The sequence below is a fragment of the Lepisma saccharinum genome, chromosome 3 (genome assembly GCF_977018435.1).
Source record: "Lepisma saccharinum chromosome 3, izLepSacc3.1, whole genome shotgun sequence".
NCBI classification, from domain to species: domain Eukaryota; kingdom Metazoa; phylum Arthropoda; class Insecta; order Zygentoma; family Lepismatidae; genus Lepisma; species Lepisma saccharinum.
The window spans coordinates 139621970-139638854 of NC_139231.1; the positions used below are offsets into that span (position 1 = coordinate 139621970).

Genomic DNA, 16885 nt, shown 5'->3' on the forward strand with positions numbered 1-16885 from the left:
CTCTATATGCCCGCTATTCGACCTTGGTAATCCTTCGTCACGTTTCGGTAAGTTACACTGTCAAAGCTTATCGTTTGTTATGCATAGTTGTAATATTTTCTACTCCAATCTCTGTACATAAGGTGTTCAAGTGCATGCCAATATGGCGCTCTTTTTTCTTCTTCGTATATTTCAACTAGAATGGTGGTATTGTTTGGTCTAGTTTCACGTATGTCTTAAGCCATAGGGCCATGGCACTTTTGCAAAAGAACTTAGATTCCCTAATCAGGGTTGCTACGCGACTGGAAAACAGGGAAAAGTCAGGGAATTTGGTTGGTCAGGGAAAAGTCAGGGAATAGTCAGGGAATTTTGCATATTTTCTGGAATTTACGCGCATTTTGGAGTTACAGGAGAACCAGTTACAAAATGAACGAACGGTTCATTTCCACTTCCGAATTTAGTTCTTGTGATTCCAGTCCCCCCAAAAGATTCAGTTCAGAAACTTGTTCCTCTCATCATTATGACTTCTAGTCTGTTACGTACAAAATTATGGTTCCTTCGCATTTCAATTCTATATTTATTCACCCTCGGATGTAGGTTCTTGGATCCGTTCATTTTGCGATTCGTTCTTGTGAACCTGTTCAAGACCGGAATTTGGAGAGGCGTGAGATTTTCCTTAGAGAACACGCTACTCAAGACGAAACCTACGCACCAGCCATCCTCAGAATTTCTTGCGGCAAAAATGTTGCTTTAGCTTTGTGTGTGGTGAAGAAATGTTCTTTCTTCAAGAACACACCCGTTCTCTTTCGATACGTGAAGCGGAGCAGGTTGGTGTTCGGACAGTTCATTGGTTTTGGATCTGCAATAAAGCTTGAAGAGCAGAATTTCATGTAACTGGCTGTGGTTGACGTCACACTGGACGGTTGCGGACGCCGAGTAAAAACAAAGGGACTCACTACTTCGTTCCCCCCGTGAACCCGTTCTGTGAATTTGAATCCTTCGTTTGCGACCCGTTCAGAAGCAACCTGATCAACTAGTTCATTTGCTCGTTGTCGTAGTTTTTACATTGCAGAGATGTGTTACACCCGAGAAATTAGTGATTTTATGCAGTATCAGTGACGTCATTATTCGAATATGCACGTGTTTTGTGCATGTAGAACGAATTTATTTTTTAAAAACTGGTGCGAAATAGATGAATTAAACGTACGCTGGTCACACATCGTTGTTAGGTTAGGAATGTTGATTTCATGCCGTTAGTAATTTTAATTTTGTGAATATATGCTTTTGTGGTTAGGTTAGGAATGTCAGGTTTGGTTGTCTTAGAATTAAAATAAAGACCCTGAATGCACTCATTCCCACTAGTTTACGATACTTACTGTCGCTTGTCAACTGGAGAATACCTTGTCCGTGGGAAGCGTGTATGATTGAGTAAGGTCATTTTGAAGTTTTTATTCAACATAAATAACTTTTTCGAATCCAAATAATTTATTTTTTCATTGAATAGCATTATATTAATCACTTGGTAAATTTTCAGCTAATAACTGTGTATATTCATATTCATAATAATTAACGTGTCTGCATATTTAATTGAAAAACATGAGGTTCAAAAGCAAAACTCATGACGACAAACATGGAAAAATTTTATTTCTGGTCTGGAAAACCTGGAAAAGTCAGGGAATTTCATAATCAAAAAATCGTAGCTACCCTGCTAATAAAGTGGTGTGAAATATGGAACCTGAAACTTAATCCTCAGAAATGTACCACCATAACTTTCTCCTTAAAGAAAAATACATTTTATAGGCAATATTTCATAGAAACCAATTGCGTTCAAAGGATTGCCGCACAGAAGGACTTAGGCGTCATATTTGATGAGAAACTGTCCTTTTCTGACCACATCTCCGCAGTCACTAAGGGTTCCATGCGTATGCTGGGTCTCCTCTATCGTTTTACTGAAATAAACAACCTGTCTGCTCTCGGCACTTTTTACAAATCTTTCGTTTCACCTAAACTTGAATACTGTTCCCCGATCTGGTGTGCCCCTCAAAATTAGATGGACTAAATTCTGTTCTAAATTTCGTCCTGGCCATTGTTCGCCACCGAATTCCATCCACAAAACATTTACAAAAGTCCATCCTTCTGAAAATGCTAAATATGCATACCCCTCATGATAGACACATACTTGCAGACCATATTTTCCTCCATAAAATAACCAATGGGAACACAAGAAGTGATCGCCTTCTTCAAGAAATTCACTTTCGAGCACAAGGAGCTCCACAAGGAGCACTCAACTTTTCACGTATCAGAAACCAAGATTAAGCCTAATACAGCGTTCTCTCTTCCACAGACTGACTTCCCGGCCAATACAACACTCTACCAAACCAAGTTGATATTTTTGAAAACCAGTCACGTTTTAAAAAGCTACTGTGTAACAACATGTAATCCACTTTATCTCATATGTATGTATGCACAAACGTGTAGTATGAAGGAAAAAATTATGTATTTTAGTTTCTTATTATTATTTATTGTTACTTCCATTGTTATTTTTTGTTATTTCCATTGTTATTACATTCCAATGTAAAATGGCCAAAGCTGTATTTGGAATTCTCTGGTAAATAAATAAATAAATAATTGAATTCGATATCGAGCTACGAATAATAGGAGCAATTGTAGAAGTAACACGTTACCTTTTTAGAAGTAAAGATATTACTTCAACTTACTTTACTTGTGTTGCGTTGTTGATGCTTAGGAGATAAGTATGACATGGCTTGGTTGCTCCAAGAACATGCATGTTACCACATTTTCCACTATAATCACGATGACCGCAAAACACACGATTTTTTGTGTCCGAAAGTGCCACAACTGCAAGGGGTAGTACATCTTACAGTTAGCTTTATTTAGTGACAGTCGTTTATAATATTTGATATGCAAGGTATGTTCAATATATAACCAGAATTTTGAAATAAAACCTCAGGTAGCCCGTGAAGACGAAACTTGTGTTGTACAGACGGAATCAAATGAAATGTACTTCCCTTTTCCTACCAACTCAGAAGCGAGTTGGAAACTCTTCATTGCTCCTGTATAGATAAGAAAGTGGGGGAGGGCAGTAGCAGACAAGGCCAGCACGCAAACTTGTTTCCGGCAAGCTTTCTGTTGGAGTCTTGGCAGTTTGTGGAAGGATTTTGTGTTCCTACCACCCTCCCCCCTCCCCCTCCCTGCCTCTGCGCCTCTCTCTCTCTCTCTCTCTCTCTCTCTCTTCGTGAGGGCCAGGTCTTACCTACCTACTGCCGGCCTCACATCCACCTGCTAAGGTGGGAATTATGGGGTGACGTGTGGTCAGCAAGACAAGCCTTCAGTCGTTGTAGGTTTCCGTGACCAAGTCACGCTACTCATTTTTAGCTCCCCAATTTCCTCACGACTGTGGATGGCCAGCGGTTCCATACATAGGTCGAAATCTCGGGTTCGAATCCCGACCTGGGCATGAATGTTTGTGAGTGTTCATTTATCAATTTCATCATATCATCACTCATCCCCATCTTCGCAAATAAGCCAAAATTAGCACAAAAAGCTAAGTCAAATAAAAGCAAATTAATCAATGAAGTGTTAGGGCAGAACCATATATCACACAATTCAGGTGAAAGTGTTGTTGGTTGACGTGAATTGTTAATATGCCTAAACTCTTAAAATACTCTAATATCAGGTTTTCTGTTGCAATTATTATTTCAATTTTGAGGGCCTCCATGATCTAGTGCTTTGCATACTGCTCTATGAAACTGGAGACCCTATGTTCTATTGATTGATTGATTTGCTTTATTTTAATTCGCTTCTTGTGTCACTTTTGGCTAAACGCGACGATGAGGATGGTCGATGAAATGATGAAATTAATGAAGGGACATTCACAGTGAACACCGAATGAACACAATGCCAAGGCCGGTGATTAAGCAAGCTGTGCTAACCACTCTAACATGGAGGCCGCAATCCTTTTAATTAGGAGAAATCGTTATATGACATCGATCTAAGAACAGTTAATATTCGTCACGTCGGAGTTATTATATTTTAAATTTCGAACAATCAATTCAGAATTATTCTTAACCATTCTTTTGCCTACATCAAAACTTCCACACAATAAGATCAATTACACTAAGGACAACAGCGTTAGAGTCTATGATTTAAGGAATGATTAAGCACACGATGATGACGGAAAATAATTCACATGATTATAATGATGCATTACATCAGTGAAACATTAATTTTCGGTCATGAAGAAAAATTGAAAAACGCAGGGACACAATAACCGATTGATTGATTTATTTTATTTCACTTTTCTTCCACTTTTGGGTAATCACAAAGATAAGGATGAAAGGTGTGTTATGATGAAATTTGTGAAAGGACAACTACAAACGTAGATGGATAGGACACAGTCCAAACCCCACAGACCACTATACGGGCCTTATGTCTAGACGCCAGAACCTCGTTAGTGTGCAAAATGCACTCCATTGTCACAATGACGTAAGCATTCGTAGAATTGATTTGTATATCCTTCTTTTTTTCGAAAAACCCGAGATAAACTATTGCGCAATAATCTGTGATATGCTCATTACTTCTCAGGAACACTCGCGGCCTTCAACTAGTTTTATCCTTAAACAAAATTGCTGGTTAGGATGTTAACAGATACTTCCAAGACAATATCCAAAAAATACTGTCACATACGCAGAATGTATTTTTTTTATTTTCTCGTTTCTACTAGCCGGCCCCTGTGGCGGAGTGGTTAGCATATCGCGCTACGACGCTAGGAATCCCGGGTTCGAATCCTGGCCTGGGCATGGATGTTTCTGAGTGTCTATTCATCAATTTCATCATATCATCCCTCATTCCTATCTTCGCAAATTAGCCAAAAGTGGCACAAGAATCGAAATAAAATAAATAATCAAATCAAAATCGTTTCTACTACATCCCTGGGGAGTAAAGACGGCTGGAGCATGGTGCTGATCATATGACCTCCAAAATGGCCGGATTCGAGAATATACGGCGCCCTACTGCCACATCCCCTAAATGTGCCTTTATGGCACGGTTCTATACGCACGACGAACTTTACTTTACCTTTACTACTACTAACAATTTATGCCAGGAGTTTTTGTATTTTTGATCCTTCATTATGTCTCCATTGCTAACCTGGTTCATACCCAGTCGGGCCAGCAATTAGTCAATGCAATACAAATAAGACAAACTTAAAATGAAACAGGTGTCGTGCACGCGCAAACACACACAAATACAAGGGGGGGGGAGAGAGAGAGAGAGAGAGAGAGAGAGAGAGAGAGAGAGAGAGAGAGAGAGAGAGGGAGAGGGGTGGTGGTAGGAACACAAAATCCTTCCACAAACTGCCAAGACTCCGACAGAAAGCTTGCTTGAAACAAGTTTGCGTGCTGGCCTTGTCTGCTACTGCCCTCCCCCACTTTCTTATCTATACAGGAGCAATGAAGAGTTTCCAACTCGCTTCTCAGTTGGTAGGAAAAGGGAAGTACATTTCATTTGATCCCGTCTGTACTCGAGACCCCTGTATCTCCGAGCGAAGCTCCGTAGCACCGGGAGCGAATGATAAATCACTACATGATCATTTTTTTGTTTGTTTTTTATGCATGTTCAATATTATTGTTTTATAATACCAATGCAACTCCTTTCTTAAGCAGCTTTCAGATTAACTTACTAGAGGGCTGGGCTACGTGACTTGAAGCAGGCTTGCGGAAGGCGGATTACCGTATTTTCATACAAAGCTTAGTTTATTTTTGCGCGGATATTTTTATTATCAAGGAAGGCAGGAAATTAGAGATCGAATCATGTATTCGGCAAGCTTGAATACATTTTGAAATACGAGAAAAATTCACCACGTTGAACATTTCCCCCTCCCGCGTGTATCGGTATCTGTCTGCAGAGGCACCGTATCATGCATATTAGTCGCACATCAGTTTATTTTCCGTTTTGCCTGCAATTGTTTGTACATAAAGCCATTGAAGTGTCGCACGGAAATTTCTGCAAAGTTTGCCTACCTAGTACGCTTTCTGGCATCAAGTAAACAAGACTTCTGTTTGTTCCAACAGCTGAAACAAAGAGGAAGAACGTGAGGGAAGCAAGCACGTAAAGGGAGGGAACGTACCACAGAGTTCATAACCTTTTCTGTTTTTAAGCCACATATTGATTTTTGTTTCGTGACCTTCGCGATGGAATAACTGGGTAGCATGCGAGCAGGGGAGAAGGGGCTCGAATAGAGATAAAGGTGGTCGATTTTCCCAGACTTCGAACGAATTATGCCACCGCAAATGCCAGGACGAACTAACTTTCCCTTCCGTATTGTTGCTGGGAATAATACGAGCGAGAATGAAATGGACAAGGGAAATGCACGTTTGGTATTTGCATGGGAACATTTCTACAAACTCCAGTGACAAAAACTACACCGACGAATGCTCGCACATCTATCGTCTGCTGCAAGAAATAAATCGGTGTCACGTTGATTCTTCGGCTCCTTTACTGTCCATACACTAAGGTAGAACGTGACCTTCTGCAATGAAGTAAATTCATTAGGCTTGTTTAGAATTATCGCTGCGCGTTGACGAGATGAACTTTGTGCTCTGTGCAGTGGCTCAGCAAGCAAAGGGGGGTAGGGGGTGCGAGGGTTCTGTAAAGATACGCTTAAAATGACCCCCAAGAACTCGATCCAGATTGTATTCCCTGTACCCCACTGGCCACGCCCACGCCCAAGAGTAGAGTGGTCGGAAAAAAGTTTTTCTCGCGGATTTTTTGGTTCGCCCCCCCCCCCCCACAAGTGTTTCAAATTAGTGAAAACACATTAGTTGGCAGCATTTTTCTTGTTCCACAGCTTTCGTTTATATATCTAGTGGAAAATACAACCATTTCTAAATTTGCAATACAGCTTTTTACATGGAATTCATAGCTAGACATAAGCCACTTGTTTTGAATGGACAGTTTTTCCAGTGTGTTATATTCATATTTCAACAGGCTTTATAAATATATACATATACATAGTGTACACATCTTAACATAACTAAGATATGTTTTATATCGTTTTTGTAAATAGAATCTAATAGTCTGATAGAGTGTGTGGCCGCGGTGGCTCAGTCGGTAACGCGTCTGACTAATTGCTAAAGGTCCCGGGTTCGATCCCCGGCCGGTACAAATCCGGGAACTTTTCTAACGTTGGAAGCGGGCCCGGCCCCCACCCAGCGTCGAATAACATGGGTACCTGATCATATGACCCCCCACTCACGACCGGATGAAGAAAGTGTGGGGCGTTACCCCCACACCCCCTATACGCCTTCATGGCGTGGTGCTAAGCACAGGGGAGCACTAATTTTTATAGTCTGATAGAGTTGCCAAATTTTAAACTTGATAAAACGAAAACGCACATAATACAACTACATAATTTTGCTACATTTTTTAACACGCTTAATTAATCAAATGTACCCTCGGTGATAGTAATGTTTTGTTTTTCATTAAATCTAAAATTGCAAATGTAGGATAAAACATCTCAGCAAAAAGGATTTCTATTCTGGCTTCAAGTGTATCATGTATAATTTGACGTAATGGCTGACAAAATTAAGCTTTGTTTCAGTGTTACAAAAACACGAAAAATACGCTGGCCAAGGTAGTTTTATTCACATATAGAAAACTGTCTTGGCGGATTTAGTGTTTTTGTATTTTTCCCGCCTAGAGCACAGTGCTTTTCAATTTTCGTGAGACCGCAGCCCGGTATTTTTTTGTAAGTCTACGCCCCGATCCCAACAATTTTACTCATAAGTGCCGTTTTAAGTTTTTCAACTGTACACTTTAATTTATGCGCCCTTGAAATTAAATAGCTATTAATAAATATTGAGTTTGCTTTTGTGCACAGATAGGCTAATCTGGACGACCTACAGTTTGAAGTGGAATCCTAACCACTTTTTGTCTTCAGCGGGTATCGAACTCGCGGAGAATTCTCTTATACAGATATGTATTCAAGTATACAAACTTATCAAGATGAGTCTTGGCTGCTTACCATATTCTGAAGTTAGACGAACGATTGTCTTACACTGTATCAAGATATAAAGTTTATCATGATACGAACTTTCGCATCGCACAGAGCCTATTAAGGCAAACAGCTTTTCTCAATAATGTTTTTTTTTCTACGTGACTTCTCGTTTCGATGCCATTCATCCTCGAAAACTGAATTTTATCAACTTTGCAATTACAATAAACAATCACGTAGATATCCGAATGGTTTGTTTGAGTAAGTTGCACAGTAACGTAAATTTGTTTAGGTAAATTCTTCAAATACCAAATAAAAGTTCGAACGAGAATGCAGAAAATGCGGGAAGTACAGGGCTTTCCAATGAAGTTATTTTTGATGCTGTATTATTTAAAAATATCTAACGCGCGGGACGGGCAATTTTTCATTTTGGGGGAGGGGTGTGATTAATGTATTTTCGACATTTATTACAGACACAACATGAAAACTATATTTCTACTAAATATAACTACTCGTTAATGGAACTTGGCATTTGTTTTCCATATAGCTTCTCTAAGACTTGCCGGCCTCTGTGGCGGAGTGGTTATCACAGCGCGCTATGACGCCAGGGGTCCTGGGTTCAAATCTGTACTTGGGCATGGGTGTGTGTGAGTTGCCTTCATAGATTTCGTTACGTCATCACTCCTCATCTTCGCGATTGGCCAAAAGTGGCATAAAAGCGATGTGAAGTAAACCAAACCAAATCAATGAATCAATCAATTCTCTAAGGCTAAATTAGTTGCGCAGAAGGCAGCAGTGTGGACCGAGAGATATTGATCTTTAGACAACTAAGTCAGCTTCTTATAACTTCCCCACGTTGCTAGGCAAAAAACCTCATCTGAAGTTTACTCTGAAAGATTTGTTACCAATCTTCGAAACTTTATTAAGAAACTTTAGTAAATGTTCCAATTTCTCATTCAGTTAGTTAGTTCCAGAACTGGCCACAGCCACCGCGCATTTTCATTCTGTACATATAGTACGAGGCTACAGTTACACTAAATGTATCTGTTTCTTGTCAAACACAGCAGTCGCAGGGAAACATACTTTAAGTATGGTTTAGTTTCCATAACGCGTGGAAGTGACTGGACGAGACTCTAGGAAACTGCAGTCTTGTAATTAAATCTCCGGCATAGCTGACGATAGACGTACAGATCTTGTCTGTCACATACGAATTTTGGTTGGAATCAGTGGCGTAGCGTGATTGTATGAAAGGTGTAAGACTTCCTTAGATAAACCTGACCTGAATATTGGATAAAGAAAACCCAAAGATATTTTAACTAAATAGAATCTGTTTGAATCTAAGTCATGTATGGGCATACTCAATTTCAAACACAAATGCACACACTCTATGTTAACAATAATAGCATATGTATTACTTAATGAAAATTCTCATTTATACTGTAACTCGATCCGACGATCCTTTAGTCTGAACACCTCAATCACGTCGTCGTAGAATCGGGAGTTTCTGGTCAATGTCTTTAGCAGCTCAATGGATACGCATATCGGTCCCAAGTCTGATTTCCTTGCCTAAGTCTGTGTTCTGCGTTGAAATGTATGAATCCTCTTCAGTGCAGAGAACGACCTTTCCACCGACGAGCTTGAAGCAGGAACAGTGAGGAACAATTCTGTTAGTTTGTACACTTGTTCAACAGCTTCATTCAAATGGGTAGTACGCAAGTTGCAAGTACTCATGAAGTTCAAACACACTCTTTACTCGATATTCGGCTTCAGAATAAATTACCTGAAGCTCAACTTTCAACTGGTAGCAATTGACAAATTTCGCATACAGCTTAGTTAAAGACACAAACTCTTCTTCTGGAAAGGTCATGTCATATTTTTACTCTTATTATTCTTTTTCTTTCACTAACAAAACATTTGTGGGAAATGCGTAGGATACAATTTGCAAGTGCATTCGAGAATATTACTCATTATCATGGTTACGATATTTGAGCACATTTTGAAAAGCATATCAAGCAACTTAGTGAAAGGAAAAGGTAAAAAAAATAATAATCTGTAAATCATAACGCTAAGTATTACGCGTATGCTTTTAACATTACGGGCAACTGGGATGCACGCGCCGAACTTTGCGGGCGCTGCCGGATCTAGGATTACCAGACATTTTTCTTTTATATTTAACTTCGTTGCTTCTAATGAAGGTAATATCCAACATTAAACCATCTCTTTGTGAACTTAATAGTTAGTTTACACATTTAAAATGACACCCGTTTTGTTAGCTACACCTCCCGTCAAGCATTGTTGAAACAACACGGGAGTCGATTTTCTTGGTTCTCTTCCGACCGTGGCAAACATGAGTCAGACGCAGCGGGGACAGAAATTCTCGCCAGTTAGCACCCACTGGTATTGCGCCTTACAGTGCGTGAGAATCGGGGCGCCTTGTCATTGGTTGAGAAGATACTACGTAAGCAAACACACCCGCCATGGGCGAGTCCAAATCATTTCTCCCATTCACCCACACGTAAGTCCTCTCAAGAAGCCTTACAGAGAAACAACTCGAATCAAAACAAGTCCTCAATTGTTTCGTTAAAAGTTGTATTTGCAGTTGATATTGCTATGTGTGTTCAAGCGATAAATATGGGAATGAAATAAGTTTTCTTCAATAATTTCAACTTGTTGCCCCCTCCATGTAGGACTGCCTTGACGGGGCGAGGGGGCTTAGTAGGGAGGCCAATTTCATCTCATCATTTCACCCATTCTTCATATCCATATCTCACGTTTTTCACCATTCCATCACGTCATTCATCTCCATATCTTTGACCTCCCTATTAAGTAAGGTAGGGAGGTCATTTTCATCTCATCATTTCACTCATTCTTCACATCCATATCTCACGCTTTCACCATTCCATCACGTCATTCATCTCCATATCTTTGACCTCCCTATAACTAAGGGTCCTGCTAGAGGAGACAACCTCGATAAAAAACCCCTATCCCAAGGTGTGAGTTGCACGTGCCGATGGGACAGTGTTGGCTGCAGAGGTAGGTGCAGTCGCGAACGTGGCCTCGGGGATTTCGGTTTGGTCCTCGAGTAGCCTCCATTTTTGGGGGTAGGCCTTCCTCGGCATAGAGGGCATGTCGAGGCGACAATTTATGGACCCTCCACAATAACATAATTTTGTATATGGGTACAAAAAACAACTCAAACGGGGGGAAACCCCCAAAACGAGCGCGGCCTTCGAGCCCGCTTCAGTTAGTGGAAAAGACAAGTAACGTGCCACGTTATCTTGTGATAAGTATAGTGCAGAAGACCGAGAGTAACGATGAATCTGCAACAACCAAGAAACATGGAGCTGCTACATTAAAGGACTTGTCACCATTTCTGATCAAGAAACAGCTCGACTACGCCGCTGGTTCAGATGTACCAGAAATAAAAAAGCTGCGAAACGGGAGTCTACTGATCCAGACCAGCACAGATCGCCAGACCAACAACCTTTTAAAGCTACGATCTTTGGGAGACTTTCCTGTTAATGTTGAACCTCACCGTCAACTTAACAGTAGTAGAGGTGTGATTCGCCACTGGGATCTGCTAAATGCTGAGGAGGAAGAGATTCTTGAAGCACTCTCAGACCAACATGTGACCGCAGTGCAGCGAATAAAGACTCGTAAGTCCGGAGAACTAGTACCAACTGCTTCACTCATAGTGACGTTTCAAACGACCACTCTCCCAGCTATTGTACGGGCTGGATATTTGAGACTCAAAGTCCGTCCGTACATCCCTAACCCGATGCGGTGTTTCAAATGCCAGCACTTTGGGCACACCCAGCCTTCCTGCAAGGCCACTACTGCCCTTTGTGGTAAGTGTAGTAAGCCTGATCATGGGACCGAACCTTGTTCTTCTGGTCCCAAATGCATTAACTGCCAAGGCGAGCACCCAGTCTGGCATCGTGACTGCCCCTCTTTCCAACAAGAGAAGAAAATCAGAGAGTTGGTCGTCACAGAGAAAATATCTGCTGGTGAAGCAAAACAACGTCTCCGTGACAGTATACGCACCACTTTACCTGTGCCATTCGCTACAGTTGCTGCAGCTGCTCTTACCCGTCGCAGTGTAGGGGTACAAACCAGCGACGTGTCCACGCAAACAACAACGCTTCCCGTTGTAGCTCGACCTGCTTCGAGGAAACCAGCAACCACTCCTCGCTCCACAGAGAAGAAGTTCAAGCAGGTACACAGCAAAGAATACTTCCTGAAATCCAGTAGCTCTCCAGTGAGGGTGGCATCGACCACCCTGAAACTTAAAGCGCAGCTGAAAGCTGCCCGGCGGGCGCTAAAAGCACCCGCCCCCACTCCTCCTTCATCCCCTTCGCCCTCTGTGTCCTTACCCGAGGACATGATACAGGACGAAGCCGCGGATGAAGAATTTATCAAGGTGACAGGGCCTAGAAACAGAGTACGCCTCAAAAGGTAACTATAATACCTCCAGCTATGGCTTATTGTCTCCAATGGAACCTTAACGGTTTCCGTACACATCTCGAGGAACTGCAAATCTTAATATCTGAATTTGACCCTGCCATTATATGTCTCCAAGAGACACATTTTCGTCCAAATGGATCAGTGATTCTAAACGGATACACGCTTTACCGCACCGACAAGCTTCCTGAGGGTCGTCGTGCACACGGTGGTGTTGCAAATCGGTGTTCGAGATACCATCCACTCAACACCAATCTTTCTCACCACCCCCCTCCAAGCTGTCGCCGTGCGGGTCCATCTACCACAGCCAATATCTGTGTGCTGTGTCTACATCACAAGGGAGGAGCGATTCTCTCTTGAGGACCTCCATTATATATTCGAACATCTTCCGTCTCCTGTAGTTCTTTTGGGCGATTTTAATTCCTACCATTGTTTGTGGGGCTCCGTTCGTACAGAGCCCCGGGGTCAAATTGTAGATAAATTCCGTGAGGCATCAGGTTTAACGTTGCTGAATGATGGAACTCCCACATATTTCAGTCCTTCTTCTGGCACATACTCTGCGTTGGACTTGTCCTTTTGCAGTCCCAGCCTTGCTCCTACCACATCTTGGAGCGTTCATCCTGATCTCTGTGGGAGTGATCACTTCCCTCTCATTCTTACCTTCGAACATCTTCAGCAATCACGTGAACAACACCCTCACTGGAATCTCAGTCGGGCCGACTGGGAAGCTTTCGAGCGTGCAGTAGACCTTGAAGTCGATCTTGCGTCGACTCTACCACCAATCGACGCCTTAGATGTCTTTGTGTCAGGAGTGCATGATGCTGCACGCACCTCCATTCCACATCCCAGTGGACCTGCGAGGCGACGCCCAGTCCCCTGGTGGACTGCGGAGATCGGTGCAGCCATCAAGGACCGCAATCATGCTCTCGATCGATTTAATAGGAACCACACTGCCGCAAACCTCGAGCAGTTCCGCATTAAACGTGCCCGTGCCCGTCAGCTCATTCGAGCCAGTAGAAGGCGTGCTGGGTCCAATACGTGTCTTCTCTGACGAAGCAGGCTTCGTCGAAAGCCGTTTGGACCAAAGTACGTCGCATCCAGGGGGGTGCATCTACTCCTCTGAGCGCTCTGGAGCACGATGGGACGTTGTACACAGATTCCGGAGACATAGCTAATATCTTGGCCACGCAGTTTTCTGGTGCGTCTAGCTCTGTAAATTATGAACCACGTTTCCGCCGTGAGAAGGACCGTCAGGAACGACGCCGTCTAGTTTTTCGAAGTCATAACACCGAGCCATACAACTCTCCATTCACTGAACGGGAGTTCGATCAGGCACTTCGAGATTCTAAGAATACAGCTCCTGGAGTGGACAAGATCCAGTATGAGATGCTTCGTCATCTGCCCATTGGAGCAAGAAATTTCCTTTTGGCGGTATTCAACAGGCTTTGGTTGGAGGACTCTTTCCCCACTTCCTGGAAAGAAGCAATTATCGTTCCCATCCTGAAGCCAGGTAAACAACGCACCGCAGCCTCGAGTTATAGGCCTATTGCCTTAACTAGCTGTGTGTGCAAGTTGATGGAACGCATGATCAACAAGCGTCTCACCTGGTTTTTGGAGCAAAACTGCTTGATAAGTAATTTTCAATGTGGTTTTCGCTCCAACCGTTCCACACTGGACCATCTGGTTCAGTTTGAAACACATTCAGGATGCATTTCTCAACAAGGAACATTTAGTTGCAGTTTTCTTTGACCTCCAAAAAGCATATGACACAACGTGGCGTTTTGGCATCCTAAAGCAGCTCCATTCTTGGGGCGTGCGTGGCCATATGGCGTACTTTATTAAAAACTTTTTATCTGATCGTTTTTTCCGCGTACGTGTTGGGAACTCCTTTTCGGATCTTCACGAACAAGAGAACGGTGTCCCACAGGGCAGCGTATTAAGTGTGACTCTGTTTGCTATAGCAGTGAACAGTGTTATGGCAAGCATTGTTGCCCCTGTACATGGTCTTTTGTATGTAGAAGACCTCACGATCTTTTGTCGCTCACGGAATCTCGCGTCAGCTTCTCGTCAACTCCAACTGACGATAAACCGTTTGGTTGAGTGGTCCTCCCAAACAGGTTTCACCTTCTCATCCGAGAAATCCGTGTGTGTTCACTTTTGTCGTCAACGTACATGTCATTTCGAACCTGACCTGTACATGGGGAAATCTCCCCTGTGCTTCGTGAATGAGGTCCGCTTCCTGGGCCTCATTTTCGATAAGAAATTAACAGGGCTACCTCACCTTCGCCAGTTAAAGTTCTCTTGTCTTCGAGTTCTCAACCTTTTACGTGTTTTATCCCATACTTCCTGGGGTGCTGATAGGACGGTACTGCTTCGATTGTATCGTGCACTCATCAGGTCGAAGCTTGATTATGGATGTGTTGTGTATTCTTCTGCCCGCCCATCTAGACTTCGCATCCTAGACACCGTCCACCATGCTGGTATACGTGTGTGCTCTGGTGCTTTTCGGACCAGCCCTATCGCCAGTTTGTACGTAGAGGCATCTGAGCCGTCGCTGTCTCTGCGAAGACAGCGGCTGGTAATGAACTACTTCTTCCATCTTCGCTCGATGCCTTCACATCCCTCATTTCACACCATCTCAGACGTGAATAGGCTGGCAAGGTATCGGCTCCGCCCTAGTGCCACAAGACCATTTGGTGTTCGTGCAGACGAGATCCTGTCAGCACTTGGTGTTAACAGTGATCTTCCTGGCGTCTCTCCACTCATTCCGCCTCTCCCTACCTGGGAGTTTCCTGCACCTTCTATCGATTTTTCTCTGACTGCCCTTCCAAAGTCAGAGACACCAATGGTTGTTTACCAGCAAAGGTTTTTAGAACTTCGTGCGAATCACCCCAATTTTAATGTGTTTTACACGGATGGGTCCAAGACAGTCGAATCTGTTGGTTGCGCCTTCGTCCTAGACTCTGAAAGTTCCAGTTTCTCGCTACATCCTGCCTGTTCCATCTATACGGCAGAGTTGTACGCCATTCTAAAGGCACTGGATTTTGCAGATGTCAACGGTCTGAAGAAGGTCCTGGTGTGCTGTGATTCGACCAGCGTGTTACAGTCTCTGGATTCGCCGTATTCCCGGCATCCAGTAGCGCAACGCATATTCAGACGGCTTGTGTCCTTATCTGCCAACACGGATGTACACTTCTGTTGGGTCCCTAGCCACGTGGGCATCCAGGGGAACGAAGCAGCTGATGCTGCCGCCAAGTCTGCTGATGCAGATGGCGACGTTCTCGTCCACCTTTTGCCAGCTAGCGACCTGCAGAATGTGTTCCGTTCTCGCCTTCTTGACACTTGGCAGACCGAGTGGGATGTGGAAACGGGGAACAAGCTTCACGCTGTGAAGCCCACCATAGGTGTTTGGCGTTCCTCGTCTCGTCCCTCTCGGCGAGAAGACGTTATTCTTACCCGCCTGCGTATAGGACACAGCCGTCTCACGCATGGTCACCTACTGCAAGGGCTTGACCCTCCGTTGTGTCGTACTTGTAATGTTATTTTAAGCATCCGACACATTCTCGTTGAATGTGTCGATCTTGCTTACCTCCGGCAGACTTTTAACCTTTCGGGCTGTTTGTCATCCCTCTTGGGTGATGACAGCAGTATTTTAACAAATGTTTTTAGTTTTTTGCGAAGAGCTGGACTCTTCCACCGTCTGTAAGGAGGTTTTTAGTTTATTCTGACTTTTTAATGTGTTGTGTTGACTCGTGCAGGTCTTTTTACAACCTGCACTTTTAGTTTTTCCCAAAGGGCTATTTACACCCCTTTTTTAGTTTTGTCAGAAGTTTAGATAAGGGGATGTTTCCCCGTATACACGGAAGGGTGCAAAATGGCCTTAAGTGCCGACGCACCCAAAACATTTTAAATCAATCAATCAATCAATTTCAACTTGTAAGGTGGACTTACAAGCCTTACGTGGGCACTACGCCGCTGGTTGGAATGCATGGCCTCTTCGGACCGTTGCTTAGCAAATTGCTCAGAAAAAGCTGTATGATATCCGAGGTGTTGGTATTGTATTTGTAACTGACCAAGTGTAGGTGATTGTCTGACGTTCGATCAAGTTGACGTCTCAGCGGTCCGTATGAGTTTTACCTGACAGACCGCGGCGAGGGTAAGACGTGAAACCCCCATCGTCGTAGCCGTGCAAAAAAGTAAGAAAATAGCCCAATAATGAGAGAAAAATGTGAAATTACTAGGTAAAATATTTTTTCTCATGCTAGGAAATGTGATTGGCCTCCATACAAAATAGTACTCATGCAAAAGCGTCTTAACATGCGTATTCCTAATTGTTCGTAAAATTTCGAAGAATTACATAATTATTTACCTTCAAGCAAATAGGTGCGAAAATTGCTACAAATAAGAAACTGTTGATTCTGAATACTGCGA

General features: G+C 43.0%; 1 protein-coding gene across 4 annotated transcripts in view; it reads left to right on the top strand.

Annotated features, from left to right (window-relative positions):
* The window catches only part of Unc50 (Unc50 RNA binding protein), a 156807-nt gene that overhangs the window by 81886 nt on the left and 58036 nt on the right, over positions 1-16885 (top strand). The gene's annotated exons all lie outside the window — the stretch shown is intronic.